Source organism: Aegilops tauschii, chromosome 3, assembly GCF_002575655.3.
Source record: "Aegilops tauschii subsp. strangulata cultivar AL8/78 chromosome 3, Aet v6.0, whole genome shotgun sequence".
NCBI classification, from domain to species: Eukaryota; Viridiplantae; Streptophyta; class Magnoliopsida; order Poales; family Poaceae; genus Aegilops; species Aegilops tauschii.
This window is the reverse complement of record NC_053037.3, coordinates 616,290,129-616,306,604: the sequence shown is the minus strand read 5'-3', so window position 1 is coordinate 616,306,604 and position 16,476 is coordinate 616,290,129.

Below are 16,476 nucleotides of genomic sequence, written 5' to 3'. Positions count from 1 at the left end.
ACAGGCCATGCTGGGTCAAAATTCAGAGAAGAACAAATATATGTTAAAGTTCATTAGAGAAGATAATGGAGCAAGTGAAACACTGGCACCATACCTAGAAAAATATCAATTAAGTATCAGCAAGCTTAGTTTAGGGTCCTTTGTCAGATATATCAACTCAATTTGAGCGACCTAAGATTTAGCTCCAATGTACCAATATTATTTTTATGTGCAAATTAAAGCTTATTTTATTGATTGTTTTTTCATGTCCCGGCTTCCGGCTTCTATATATACCTCCTACATTGTTACTAAAGAAGAGATAGGGAAATCATTACATCCTAGAAGGTGTGTATTATCCTTCATGAACTTTTCCTGGCACGACTTGTCACTTCATGCTAGTGTACGTGTGCCTTAACAGCCACGCCATGGCTGCTGGAATGCTTTTATTTTTGCTGCTTCTGCAAGAAATCATTTTTCCCAGATGTATTGAAAATGCTACTTTGTACCATATCTGGGCATGCTCCTCTATCAACTCCACCCAGATGTATACTGTACACATGCTCCTCGATGCAGACTTATCTGTACCTGATTCCAAGCTCTGTCACATCTTCGCCATCATGATCTGTGGCCATCAGCGTGAGCCACCATGGCCATATCAACATCCCCACACTCCTCCTTATCTTCACTTCATGCGATTTAAAAAAATATGCAAGGAGACAATACTGCTAAGTCTTCATGTGAAATTATACCACAAATATAGGTTGCTATTTAATTCTATTGACATTAAAGCATAAGTCGTAGTACATAGTAGTTGGCTTGTTTTTTTTATTAATTCGACTCCCATCTAAGCTCAATGTTATGTATATTGTAACAGATAGATTTGCATAGATAGTAGTTGGAATAGTAAAAACTATAATATTTGACTAAACTTTTCTGCAAGTGTTCTGTATGTGTAGATACAAAATAACTTATCTGTGATAGCGTACAACTACCTTTGCAGCAAAAGGGGTCTCGATTCTCCTTGTCCAGCTCCATTGCAAATGCATAGGTACAGATATCTAAGGAGGAAGACAAAAAGGGGCCCAAAGAGTCTTGGAAGCCAGAGCCTGGGGGTGTACGCAGAACACAGACACACGTACAGGAAGAATTCGGCTGTATGCATCGACCAATCTGCCAGAGCTAGTTATGTACGTAGAGATCATGGCAAAGGAGGTGATTACCTGCTAGACCGGCTAATCTGCATGTCGCTTGACATGGGGCACATCTTCGGCAAAATCCCCAGCCTGCTACTGACTAGTAGAAAACTGGGCTTTGGTCACAGGGAAATATTCACATTAGTCCCGATTCAGTCACGAACCGGGACTAATGTGAGCATTGGTCCTGGTTCGTGCGGCGAGGGGCCTGCCGGGCCTCGTGGGGGCATTGGTCCCGGTTCGTCCGGACCCTTTGCTCCCTGTTGGTGGGACAAACCGGAACCAATGGGCCACGCTCCTAGCCCACCACCCTTTAGTCCCGGTTAATACCACAAACCGGGACTAAAGGGCTGGTCCTAGTTGCGGCCAGTGTTTAGTCCCACCTCGCCAACTGAAGGGCGCTCACACCAGTTTATAAGTCCGTCCCTCTCTGCCTTGTTGAGCTCCTCTCAAAGTGAAAATAGATGCCCTTATACAGGGAATTTGACCTAAATTCACAGTAAATTTCTTTGAATTTCATAGAAATTTATTATGAATTTAGGTTGAATTTTCTCTATAGGCGCATCTATGTTCATTTTTTATAGTAAATAAAAATAAATAAACCTTAATAAAATAAAATAAAATAAACTATAGTAATAACTAAAATAAATAAACCTTAATAAATTAAATAAAAATAGCAGCAGTAAAATAAATAAAAATACCAGCAGTAAAATAAATAAAAATAAAATAATTAAAGTAAAATACATAAGTAATTAGAAATAAAATAAATAAGTTTTTTGTTGTAAGTAGAAACAAAACAAAACAAATAAAGCAAAAGAGAAAACAAAAAACTGAGAAAAAAATTATGCCACCTATTGGGCCACCACGGCCTGCATACGACTTGAAACCCATCCGTGGGCCAGGATTCAGGCCCGCAGAAGGCCCAGTAGGCCCCACAGGCAAAGAGAACGGTTAGGCCCGAAAGCCTGCATATGAGAGGAGCTCGAGAGGGTGGGCGCAGCAGCGCTTGTAAACCACTCTCGAGCCCTCTCAACTAGCAAGGTGGGACTAAACTTTTGACGCGGGGCAGCACAAGGCCTTTGGTCCCGGTTGGTGCCACCAACCGGGACGAAAGGGGGCATTGGTCCCGGTTCGTGGCACCAACCGGGACCAAAGGTCTTTAGTCTCAGTTGGTGCCACGAACCGGGACCAAATAGTTCCCTATATATACCCCATCCCACAGCAGAGCACTCCACAGTGCTCTGTTTTTTCTGGCCGGCGAGGGGAGGGCATTTGGGTGCTCTAGCTCACCTCCTATGCACATGAGGTGTTTGATGAAATGTCTGAGCCACACTAGTTAATCTTTCTCCTCTCGAAACTCGACCTCCGAGCTCCATTTTCCCCGAGATTTGTCTAGGCTTAGCGGTCCGTCACGTCCCGTCCCCGTCTTCACCGCCGTCGATCGCCCGCGTCGATCTCGTCGCCAGCACCACCGTGGTGAGCCTCTTGTTCTTATCTTCTTTCTGAAAGGAAAAAATTCTTACTTTAGATAGTTACTTGTCTAATTTTGTTACTTTTATTATTCCTTCTTATTACATAGTGCGATGGTTTTGGTATCCGCCCCCGTCGGCCCTCGTCCTGTCTATGATTCGGATGTGGTATATATTATCTTTTTATAACTATTTGGTTCATTTATTGTTTATGACAAATATACCGACCAACGTGACATAGATTTTATTTATCTAGGAGGTGGTTGAACCGGAAATTCTAACCGACCCTATTGTCGAGAGGTTAAATTTAGTTGAAGAAGAAAACAATTACTTGAAGGAAAAAATAAAAAAAATTGAGGAGGAGAATATGATATTGGATTTGCATGTTGCGGATGTCGTCGATGATCACAAGATCAAGATGGATGCAATGCGCTTGAAGATTAGAAAGATTAGAAAGATTTGAAAATATGCCATTCATACCTAGGTTTGGTATCATTATGCCGTTGGATCAATTGTTACCTTGGTTGCGATTATGATCGCATTTGTTTTCGCATTGAAATGTTTTACATAGTTTCAATGTATGGTTTAATTAATTAGATGCTCTAGAGAGCTATATATATGTTGTTAGATGAGAACTATGTATGTACTTTGGTTTTAATGTGATGATGAACTTTTATTAATTTGGTCACTTAATTATCTATTCATGATGTTCTGTAATGGTTTTTGACACACTTAATTATATATAATGCACGCAGATGAACCGGCAATGGATGTACGGTGACAGACACACCTCCGAGTACATTAAGGGCGTGCATGATTTTCTCGAAGTGGCTGAGGTAAACAAGCAGAATGGTTTTATGTGTTGTCCATGCCCTATATGTGGGAATACGAAGTCTTACTCTGACCGGAAAATCCTTCACACCCACCTGCTTTACAAGGGTTTCATGCCACACTATAATGTTTGGACGAGGCACGGAGAAATAGGGCTTATGATGGAAGACGGCGAAGAAGAAGAGGACGATGACAACTATGTGCCCCCTGAATACGGTGATGCTACAACGGGGGAAGCTGCTGAAGATCAAGAGGAACCAGACGATGTGCCCAATGATGCTGCAAGGGGGGAAGCTGCTGATGATCAAGAGGAACCAGTGCCCGATGATGATGATCTCCGCCGGGTCATTGTCAATGCAAGGACGCAATGCGAAAGTCAAAAGGAGAAGCTGAAGTTCGATCGCATGTTAGAGGATCACAAAAAAGGGTTGTACCCCAATTGCGAAGATGGCAACACAAAGCTCGGTACCGTACTGGAATTGCTGCAGTGGATGGCAGAGAATGCTGTGCCTGACAAAGGATTTGAGAAGCTATTGAAAATATTGAAGAAGAAGCTTCCAAAGGATAACGAATTGCCCGACAGTACATACGCAGCAAAGAAGGTCGTATGCCCTCTAGGATTGGAGGTGCAGAAGATACATGCATGCCCTAATGACTGCATCCTCTACTGCGGTGCGTACAAGGATCTGAACGCATGCCCAGTATGCGGTGCATTGCGGTATAAGATCAGACGAGATGACCCTGGTGATGTTGACGGCCAGCCCCCCAGGAAGAGGGTTCCTGCGAAGGTGATGTGGTATGCTCCTATAATACCACGGTTGAAACGTCTGTTCAGAAACGAAGAGCATGCCATGTTGATGCGATGGCACAGTGAGGACCGTAAGAAAGACGGGAAGTTGAGAGCACCCGCTGACGGGTCGCAGTGGAGAAAAATCGAGAGAAAGTACTGGGCTGAGTTTGCAGCTGACCCAAGGAACGTATGGTTTGGTTTAAGCGCGGATGGCATTAATCCTTTCGTGGAGCAGAGCAGCAATCACAGCACCTGGCCCGTGACTCTATGTATGTATAACCTTCCTCCTTGGATGTGCATGAAGCGGAAGTTCATTATGATGCCAGTTCTCATCCAAGGCCCTAAGCAACCCGGCAACGACATTGATGTGTACCTAAGGCCATTAGTTGAAGAACTTTTACAGCTGTGGAATGGAAACGGTGTACATACGTGGGATGAGCACAAACAGGAGGAATTTAACCTACACGCGTTGCTGTTTGTAACCATCAACGATTGGCCCGCTCTCAGTAACCTTTCAGGACAGACAAACAAGGGATACCACGCATGCACGCACTGTTTAGATGACACTGAAAGTATATACCTGGACAAATGCAGGAAGAATGTGTACCTGGGCCATCGTCGATTTCTTCCGACCAACCATCAATGTCGAAAGAAAGGCAAGCATTTCAAAGGCGAGGCAGATCACCGGAAGAAGCCCGCCATGCGTACCGGTGATCACGTACTTGCTATGGTCAATGATTTACACGTAATCTTTGGAAAGGGTCCCGGCGGACTAGCTGTTCCGAATGACGCTGAGGGACACGCACCCATGTGGAAGAAGAAATCTATATTTTGGGACCTACCCTACTGGAAAGAGCTAGAGGTCCGCTCTTCAATCGACATGATGCACGTGATGAAGAACCTTTGTGTGAACCTGCTAGGCTTCTTGGGCGTGTATGGGAAGACAAAAGATACACCTGAGGCACGGGAGGACCTGCAACATTTGCACGAACAAGACGGCATGCCTCCGAAGCAGTATGAAGGTCCTGCCAGCTACGCTCTTACGAAAGAAGAGAAAGAAATCTTCTTTGAATGCCTGCTCAGTATGAAGGTCCCGACTGGCTTCTCGTCGAATATAAAGGGAATAATAAATATGCCAGAGAAAAAGTTCCAGAACCTAAAGTCTCATGACTGTCACGTGATTATGACGCAACTGCTTCCGGTTGCATTGAGGGGGCTTCTACCGGAAAACGTCCGATTAGCCATTGTGATGCTATGTGCATTCCACAATGCAATCTCTCAGAAGGTGATCGATCCAGAAATCATACCAAGGCTAAGGAGTGATGTGGCGCAATGTCTTGTCAGTTTCGAGCTGGTGTTCCCACCATCCTTCTTCAATATCATGACGCACGTCCTAGTTCATCTAGTCGACGAGATTGTCATTCTGGGGCCCGTATTTCTACACAATATGTTTCCCTTTGAGAGGTTCATGGGAGTCCTAAAGAAATATGTTCGTAACCGCGCTAGGCGAGAAGGAAGCATCTCCATGGGCCATCAAACAGAGGATGTCATTGGGTTTTGTGTTGACTTCATTCCTGGTCTTAAGAAGATAGGTCTCCCTAAATCGCTGTATGAGGGGAGACTGACTAGAAAAGGCACGATTGGAGGGGACTCAATAATATGCAGGGACGGATATTCTTGGTCTCAAGCACACTACACAGTTATACAGAACTCTACCTTGGTGACCCCGTATGTCGATGAACACAAGAACAGTCTGCGCTCCAAACACCCGGAGCAGTGTGACGACTGGATTACATGTGAACACATCAGTACTTTCAGCAGTTGGTTGGAAACACGTCTCAGAGGTGACACCACTGTTTGTGATGAGTTGTACTCGTTGTCCAGGGGACCATCTTCGACTGTATTGACTTACAAAGGATACGAGATAAATGGGAATACATTTTACACGATCGCCCAAGATCAAAAGAGCACCAACCAAAACAGCGGTGTCCGCTTTGATGCAGCAACCGAGAGGGGAAAGGACACATATTATGGTTACATAATGGACATATGGGAACTTGACTACGGACATGATTTTAAGGTCCCTTTGTTTAAGTGCAAATGGGTCAATCTGTCAGGAGGCGGGGTACAGGTAGACCCACAGTACGGAATGACAACAGTGGATCTGAACAATCTTGGGTACACTGACGAACCATTCGTCCTAGCCAATGATGTGGCACAGGTTATCTATGTGAAGGACATGTCTACGAGACCAAGAAAAAGAAAATATAAGGAAGCGAATACATCATACGATGAGTCAAAGCGCCACATAGTTCTTTCAGGAAAAAGGGACATTGTGGGAGTGGAGGGCAAGACAGACATGTCTGAAGATTATGGAAAGTTTCATGAAATTCCTCCCTTCAAAGTCAAGGCTGACCCAAGCATCCTGATAAACGATGAAGATTATCCATGGTTACGGCGCAATAAGCAAATGACACAAGCGAAGAAAAAGTGAAGACTTTATCCCGCAACTATTATGATGATACCATGCCAACTTTGTAACAGACGAGTATGGTACCATTGTCCGTTTTGTACACGAAGTGCATCTAGTTTTTGCCGTAACCCTCTCAAGTTTCTTGCACATGCTATGTGGATGAAATGATGATACCATGCCAACTTTCAACCTTTTCAGAGTTCATTTGAAATGCTTTTCCATTTTAGGGTCTTATAGCTCAAAATAATTAGTAAATGCATGAAAAATAACAGGCCAAAAATTAAAAATTATGCCACCTACTGGGCCACCACGGCCTGAATACGATTAGGAACCCATCCATGGGCCAGGATTCAGGCCCGCAGAAGGCCCAGTAGGCCCACAGGCATGTACAGAGAGGTTAGGCCCGTAAGCCTGCTTTAGAGATGAGCTCGACAGCTCAGGCGCACCGCACCTTATAAATAGGTGCGGCTCTCTCTCAGCTAGCGAGGTGGGACTAAACTCCCACCACCACGCCGCTGTGCAAGGCCATTGGTCCCGGTTGGTGGCACGAACCGGGACAAATTCCACCCTTTGGTCCCGGTTGGTGCCACGAACCGGTACTAATGAGGCTGTGGCCCCACGAGCACCTTTAGTACCGGTTCGTGGCACGAACCGGTACTAGAGTTTCTTACTAAGCAGTTTTTTAGTCCCACCTCGCTAGCTGAGAGGCACTAGGAGCGGTTTTATAAGCCCTGAGTGCAGAGACGATGAGGAAGAGGCGCAATGCTCACGTTCCTTAGCTTCAAGCCTTGAGGAATAAGGTAGACTGCATGGAGCTATGTGCAGTGCAGTCTACACTATTCCGAAAGGCTTGAAGCAAATCAACGAGCATTGCGCCTCTTTTTTATTTTTAATAACTTTTTTTGATAGAAACTTTAATAGCAAAAAGAATTATCATAAAGTAAAATAAATAAGTAATTAGAAACAAAATAAAATAAAATAAATAAGTTTTTTGTTGTAAGTAGAAACAAAACAAAATAAATAAAGCAAAAAAGAAAACAAAAAAACTAAATACAGCAAAAAGAATTTTCATAAAGAACTTTTTTTGATAGAAACTTTAATAGCAAATAAATTTATCATAAACTAAAATAAATAAGTAATTAGAAACAAAATAAAATAAAATAAATAATTTTTTTGTTGTACGTAGAAACAAAACAAAATAAATAAAGCAAAAAAGAAAAAAAACTAAATACAGCAAAAAAATTGTTGGGGCGCTGCCCGCTGGGCCCTCCAACCCTCGGGTTTGCAAATACAGGCCCAGAAGGGCTAGAGGGCTCAACGGGCAGCGCGCCAAAGTTAGGCCCAGAAGCCTGCTATAGAGAGGAGTTCGAGACAGCAGCCGCAGCGGGGCTTATAAACCACTCCGAGCCCCTCTCAATTAGCGAGGTGGGACTAAACTTCTGGCCGCGACGCGGGCAGCAAGAGGCCTTTGGTCCTGGTTGGTGCCACCAACCGGGACTAAAGGGGTGCATTGGTACCGGTTCGTGGCACCAACCGGGACCAATGCCCCCCCTTTAGTCTCGGTTGGTGCCACCAACCGGGACCAAAGGCCACCGCTTCCCGCCCTTTGCGCTGCTGAAAAGAGGGCTTTGGTCCCGGTTGGTGGCACCAACCGGGACTAATGCCTACCTTTAGTCCCGGTTGGTGCCAAGAACCGGGACTAAAGGCTTTGCTATATAAGCAAACACTTAGGAAATTTTTCAGAGTTCATCTGCAGTTTGCCCCGACGACGCCGACGTCATCAGGCTGCCCCTCCGCCGCCCGCCGCCCCGACGCCGCCCGCCGCCCCAGCCGTCGTCGTCGCCGTCGCCCGTGCCCGTCGTCACCGTCGCCGTTGCCCGCGCCCTCGCCGTCTGCCGCGCCCCTGCCCCGACGCGCGCCGCCCCTGCCCGTCCCCGTCGTTGCCGTCGCCCTGCCCCGCCCTTCTCCGCCGACGCCTCTGCCCCTGCCCCGACCATGCCGCCGTCGCCTCTGCCCCTGCCCCGACGCGCCGCCATCGCCTTAGTCAGGGCCGGCACTGCACCCTTCCTCCTTGTCATTTTATTGCATTTTTATAAAAATGTATATATGTTCTCTGTGTATATATATGTATGTTCATGTATATATGTTCTCTGTGTATATATGTTCTCTGTGTATATGTTGATGTATATATGCAAAAGATAGATTTTTAGAAAAGTTAGGATTTTTTTCTGTTCATAGATTTTTTTGGTGATATTAATTATTGTAGAATATGCAAATGTTTGTATATTCATATGAACAATGCATTAGGCAAAACCTTTACTTTTTTCGAAATTTTCTATTTCAACATTTTTTTATGAATGAGAGGAAAAAGGAAAATAAGAAGAGGAAGAAAGGAGAAGAAGAGGAGAGGAAGAAGAGGAGAAATAAATAAGAACAGGAAAAACGAAGAAAAAGAAGAGGAGAAGAAGAAAGGAATAGAAGAGAAGAAGAAAAAATAGAAAAAATTCTATTTTTTCTTCTGCTCTCCTCTATTCCTTTCTTCTTCTCCTCTTTTTTTTTCTTCTTTTTTTCTTCGATCTTCTCCTGTATTCCTTTTCTTCTTCTCCTCTTTTTGTTTCTTCTTCGTTTTCTTATGTTTTATCGGGTCTTTCGTCGTCGATATACCCCTCTCCCGATAACTTCAACACGAGGGGGGGGTCGATATACCCCCTCCCTGATAATATTATTTTCCCATGTACGTTCATTGTCATTGTCGATATAACCCCCTCCCGATAACTTCAACACGTGGGGGGGGGTCGATATACCCCCTCCCCGATAACATTATTTTCCCATGTATGTATGTCGTCGTTGTCGATATATATAACTCCCTCCCAGATAACTTCGACATGATGGACGGTCGATATTTATACCCCCTCTCGACCGTGATAACTTATACCACGGGAGCACCCCCCGGCCCTCTCGCTCGACCAAAACTCTCGAGGACACCCAAACCGTAGAAAAAAACGATGTCGGTCTCCTACTCCCTCCCGCCGCGCCCCTACCCTTGAAGCGTTGCCGAGGCCACCCCAAACCCGGAATAAGCTAGGTCTACGTTTGCACTAACCACCTGCTGTCATGTTTGTGTAATAATTGCCATGTTGTAATATTTGCAGAAACAATGGAGCACGGACGAGACGAGCAAGCAGAAGAGGTGTTGGGGGACATAATCTTAGCCGGAGGTGATATCTTGTCGTATCTTAACGACAATGATGGTCTGGAAGAACAGGGTGAGGAAGCAGGCTACGGTGATCGAAGAGTGGAGGAGGAAAGACATTATGATGGCTCCGGTGACCCAATGCTGGTGCAAGAAGGAGCCCGTGGTGACGGCTCCGGTGACCGAACAGAGTCCGGCCAGGTAAATATATTAGTTAAGCCTGTGCTGACTAGCTAATTGATGCATTCATTGTTTTGGTATGTACACATATTAATGAACACTCGTCTTTCTTCTTTTTTCTAGCCCTCCGGATCGAGCACAACTGCGGTAAAGAGACGAGGCCCGAAGAGAAAGTTGTGCTCGGATGAAAGGTTTGAGATCACAGCAATCGCGCGCGACGGCCAACCGATTGAACCCATCCGGACAAAGGATGCATTTGCTGCTCAGTGCGGGGTTCTAGTTAGGGACAAGATCCCGATCAGCATCCACCAATGGTATAAGCCTAAGAAGGAAGACCCTGAGGTGTCTTATGTCAATGATATGCAGAAAGATGATCTTTGGACTGAGCTGAAGGAAAATTTCACCCTACCGCCAGAGGAGGATCCGGAGAAGCTAGTTAAAGAGCAATTAATCAAGTCTCATGCTATTAAGAAGATGGCAGACCTATTCAGGAGGTGGAAGAATGAGCTGAAAACGTTTGTTGACAAAGAAGAGACACCAGAATTCATCGGCCGGTATGAGAAGATCAGAGATCACTGGCCCGCATTTGTGGCCCACAAGACATCGGAAAAGAGTAAGAAGATGTCAGCGACAAACAAGAAGAATGCTGCGAAGAAGAAGCTTCACCATCGCACGGGGTCAGGTGGCTACCTCAAAGCCCGGCCTAAGTGGGCCAAGGCTGAGAATGATCTGCTTGAAACAGGGATCGAACCACAGACAATGAACTGGACAGACCGTTGCCGGACTTGGTTCTTCGGGGCTGGCGGAACCTTGGACCCTGTATCAGGGAGGTGCATTTGGACGAACGAGCTTTTGAGAATACCGGTCAAGAAGATTCAGCAATATATCGATGCAGCGCAGGAAGGGACGTTCGTTCCAGACAGAGAGAACGACGAGCTCACAATGGCCCTCGGGAATCCTGAGCACCCTGGACGGACACGAGGCACGCCAGGCTCCGTTCCGTGGAAGGCTGGTTTTCCGGATGCAGGCGGTTACAAAAGCCAGGAGAGGAGGAAAAAAATGGAGCAGACCCAAATTCAGAAGCTGCACGAAAGGGTTCAAGCGCTAGAGGAACAAGACAGCAATCGACATGCCGAAACTACCCCCGAAGCTACCCCGCCATCTCAGCGGAGAAGCAGCGTGGCTTCCACCGAGCTCTTTCCGCTGGAGCATGTCTTGATGGCTCCTGCTAGCTACCCCGTGGATGCTATCACGGAGTCTCAACATTGCCACCTTATGGCGCAATGGCAGAACTTCAAAGTCAAGGCGGCTGTTGGCTCTGTTTTACCTCCTGAACCCGGCGCAACCTACCACTGCCGGCCGATTCCAGAAGGATATGCTAGGGTGATGGTGGATGAAATAACGGAGGGATTTGAGGACCACCAGCTTGACCACCCTACCGGTGAAGGGGAGACTCGGCTGGGTTTAGCTCTGAAGACTCCATGCCTATGGCGGAAGGAGCTCATCAACCTTCCGAACTGGACGGCTCCGGCGAGTAAGGGCAGTCCGCCTCCTCCTCTGCCTCCTCCTCCGGCGAGTGATCAGGGCACTCAGCCTCCTTCTCCGGCGCGTGGCGGCACTCCGCCTCCTCCTCCGCCTCCTCCTCCGGCGAGTGATCAGGGCACTCAGCCTCCTTCTCCGGCGCGTGGCGGCACTCCGCCTCCTTCTCCGCCTGCGCCGGCGCGCCAGAGCAGCCAGCCTCCTCCTTCTCCGCCACGTCAGCAAGGGCGGAAGAGACCCGCCGCCGCTGCGGCTGCTCCGGCGCGTCGTAGTCCTTCTCCTCCGCCTCGTAAGCAAGGAAAGAAGACAGCCGCAGCCGCTCCGTCTCCTCTGCCAGCGTCTAGCAGTACAGCTGCCATAGGCGGGAGGCAATACAGATTCGGTCCTTCTCTGAAGACTCCAGAGAAGTTACCATACGAGAGGACCGAGAAGGAAACCAGGAAGATCGTGCGAGCCGAAGTGACAAACTTCTTTGAAGGGGTGAAAGCAAAGAAACATCCACCTCCGGAGGAGAAGGTAGATCCGATGAAAGCAAAGCGCACTCTGGCTGCCCTGACAAAACCACCAAACTCTCCGCCGAGAGGCAACTATGAGCGCATTCTTGCAAATACATATGCCGAAGCGGAGCAGTCGGGAAGTACTGTCAGTGACCAAAGGTTAAAAGAACGACGAGCTGGGAAAAAAATTGCCCAGCTCAGCGAACAAGCGAACCAATCGTGCCCCCCTCTCAAGGTGTCAAAAGACATCATCGCTAATGATCCGAGGATGGTGGCCGGTTATAGCAATCTTGGAGATTACCTGCCCGACGATGTACATTATGAAATCATGGAGGTGGACGAACACAAATACCATTACGGGAAGCCTCTCGTCAAAGATGAAAGATCTCTAACAACGATGATGCGAAGATTACATGATTGGTACATGAAAACCTGCAGAGAGTCTGATGGGATGAGTACTTTGACGCTGAGAGTTAAACCGGAGCATGACCTCGTTGGAATTGAACTGCTGAATGTTCCATTTGAGGATTTCTTCCAGTTTTACAATCAAAAGGCCCTCGATAAAATAACGATCACTTGCTACTGTCTGTAAGTAGTACTACTTCTGTCATTAAGTCTCTCTATATAGGTCAGCTCTTTCATTGCATGTATTTATAATTATCCTCACTATATTATGCAGATTGAAGATCGCCGAATTGAAGAAAAGACAAATCGGTGATATTGGGTTCATTAGCACAAATCTCATAGATGCATATACGGTTGAAAAACATCCCAAAGAAGCCGAGGCCAACTTGCTACGATCGTTGGTATTAAATCAAAACAAAGATATAATACTCTTTCCTTACAACTTCAAGTGAGTGTTACTGTCTTGTACATATTCGGTTTCCCTTATTAGTCCAGGTTATGGTAATGTAATTGATGACTTATGCATGCATGCGCAGCTTCCACTTTATTCTCCTAGAGATTAAGTTTGAGCAGGGAGTAGTAACCGTCTTAGACTCGAGACGAAAAGATCCCCAGGACTATGCGAACATGACTCAAATGCTCGAGAAGTAAGTTAAATCGATCATTATCCACCATATCAGCAACTTTGTTCATTTCCTGATATCAAGTAATTGTTTTCTTTGTCTGGCAGGGTTTGGAGAAAATTCACCACAAAAGCTCCGGGACTGCCGAAGAAGCTGCAATTTAAACACCCGAAAGTAAGTACTATAGTAGCATGTTCCGCGCATCTCCTAGTGATTCAAGCGCTAGTTTCATCAATACCATTTAGCATGCTTGCTTATCAGTTTGATTAACCTCTATTTCTTGTAAAGTGGTTGTGGCAGGAACCTGGGAATAATTACTGTGGATACTACGTTTGCGAGTCCATCCGCTACACGACCTGTGAGCGGGGCTACTCTGACGAACAATATGAAGTGCGTAAGCAATAATATTCATAATTTTATTTTATTACCATCATTTGTGTTGAGTTTTATTTATTCATATATATATATATATATATATATATATATATATATATATATATATATATATGTATTGACCCCCTTCTTCAAATTAGATGTTTCGGAAGTGGGATGAACTCCTAGCACCAGATCGTATGCGAGCAATTCAAGAGGAATTGGCGGCATTCTTCCTTGACCACGTGATCGCTGAAAACGGAGAATACTATGTGGACCCTGTGTTCTTACAATGTAATTAGGAGATTATATTGTAAGAGATAATTATTGTATATATGTAGCCGGTAGTGTCGGATAGATATACGAGAACTTGTTGTTCGACCAATCTCTCAGAGAAGGAGAGGTGGTCGATATCACTTCTCTCTGTACGTATATTGTAAGAGATAATTATTGTAAGAGAACTTGTTGTTCATGACGATCTTCTGTTTCCTTCATTTGATTACTAGCTAGCGTGTCTAGTCCTCTCCATACGTATATAGTACGTAGCGTCGACCAAGCACGGAGATAAGAGAGGACACTTCTCTCTATTAATTAGCTAGCTAACACAATATATGAAACACCTAAATTAACCCCCCAACCCCCCCTTTCAAAAAAAACAAAAACCCCAGCCCCTGAAATGCTGACGCGTGGATGCCTATTGGTCCCGGTTGGTGACACCAACCGGGACAAAAGGCCTTGCCTATTGGTCCCGGTTGGTGGCACCAACCGGGACCAAAGGCCCCCCTGCCTGGGCTGGCTGCAGCGGCCACGTGGAGGACTTTCTGTCCCGGTTCGTGTAAGAACCGAGACTAAAGGGTTAGGGCTTTAGTAACGACCCTTTAGTCCCGATTCGAAAACCGGGACAAAAGGCCCTTACAAACCGGGGTAAAAGCCCCTTTTCCTACTAGTTGGTAATTGAGTTTGTTTTTGAAGGGCCTATGTTCACAGGCCATGCTGGGTCAAAATTCAGAGAAGAACAAATATATGTTAAAGTTCATTAGAGAAGATAATGGAGCAAGTGAAACACTGGCACCATACCTAGAAAAATATCAATTAAGTATCAGCAAGCTTAGTTTAGGGTCCTTTGTCAGATATATCAACTCAATTTGAGCGACCTAAGATTTAGCTCCAATGTACCAATATTATTTTTATGTGCAAATTAAAGCTTATTTTATTGATTGTTTTTTCATGTCTCGGCTTCCGGCTTCTATATATACCTCCTACATTGTTACTAAAGAAGAGATAGGGAAATCATTACATCCTAGAAGGTGTGTATTATCCTTCATGAACTTTTCCTGGCACGACTTGTCACTTCATGCTAGTGTACGTGTGCCTTAACAGCCACGCCATGGCTGCTGGAATGCTTTTATTTTTGCTGCTTCTGCAAGAAATCATTTTTCCCAGATGTATTGAAAATGCTACTTTGTACCATATCTGGGCATGCTCCTCTATCAACTCCACCCAGATGTATACTGTACACATGCTCCTCGATGCAGACTTATCTGTACCTGATTCCAAGCTCTGTCACATCTTCGCCATCATGATCTGTGGCCATCAGCGTGAGCCACCATGGCCATATCAACATCCCCACACTCCTCCTTATCTTCACTTCATGCGATCTAAAAAAATATGCAAGGAGACAATACTGCTAAGTCTTCATGTGAAATTATACCACAAATATAGGTTGCTATTTAATTCTATTGACATTAAAGCATAAGTCGTAGTACATAGTAGTTGGCTTGTTTTTTTTATTAATTCGACTCCCATCTAAGCTCAATGTTATGTATATTGTAACAGATAGATTTGCATAGATAGTAGTTGGAATAGTAAAAACTATAATATTTGACTAAACTTTTCTGCAAGTGTTCTGTATGTGTAGATACAAAATAACTTATCTGTGATAGCGTACAACTACCTTTGCAGCAAAAGGGGTCTCGATTCTCCTTGTCCAGCTCCATTGCAAATGCATAGGTACAGATATCTAAGGAGGAAGACAAAAAGGGGCCCAAAGAGTCTTGGAAGCCAGAGCCTGGGGGTGTACGCAGAACACAGACACACGTACAGGAAGAATTCGGCTGTATGCATCGACCAATCTGCCAGAGCTAGTTATGTACGTAGAGATCATGGCAAAGGAGGTGATTACCTGCTAGACCGGCTAATCTGCATGTCGCTTGACATGGGGCACATCTTCGGCAAAATCCCCAGCCTGCTACTGACTAGTAGAAAACTGGGCTTTGGTCACAGGGAAATATTCACATTAGTCCCGATTCAGTCACGAACCGGGACTAATGTGAGCATTGGTCCTGGTTCGTGCGGCGAGGGGCCTGCCGGGCCTCGTGGGGGCATTGGTCCCGGTTCGTCCGGACCATTTGCTCCCTGTTGGTGGGACAAACCGGAACCAATGGGCCACGCTCCTAGCCCACCACCCTTTAGTCCCGGTTAATACCACAAACCGGGACTAAAGGGCTGGTCCTAGTTGCGGCCAGTGTTTAGTCCCACCTCGCCAACTGAAGGGCGCTCACACCAGTTTATAAGTCCGTCCCTCTCTGCCTTGTTGAGCTCCTCTCAAAGTGAAAATAGATGCCCTTATACAGGGAATTTGACCTAAATTCACAGTAAATTTCTTTGAATTTCATAGAAATTTATTATGAATTTAGGTTGAATTTTCTCTATAGGCGCATCTATGTTCATTTTTTATAGTAAATAAAAATAAATAAACCTTAATAAAATAAAATAAAATAAACTATAGTAATAACTAAAATAAATAAACCTTAATAAATTAAATAAAAATAGCAGCAGTAAAATAAATAAAAATACCAGCAGTAAAATAAATAAAAATAAAATAATTAAAGTAAAATACATAAGTAATTAGAAATAAAATAAATAAGTTTTT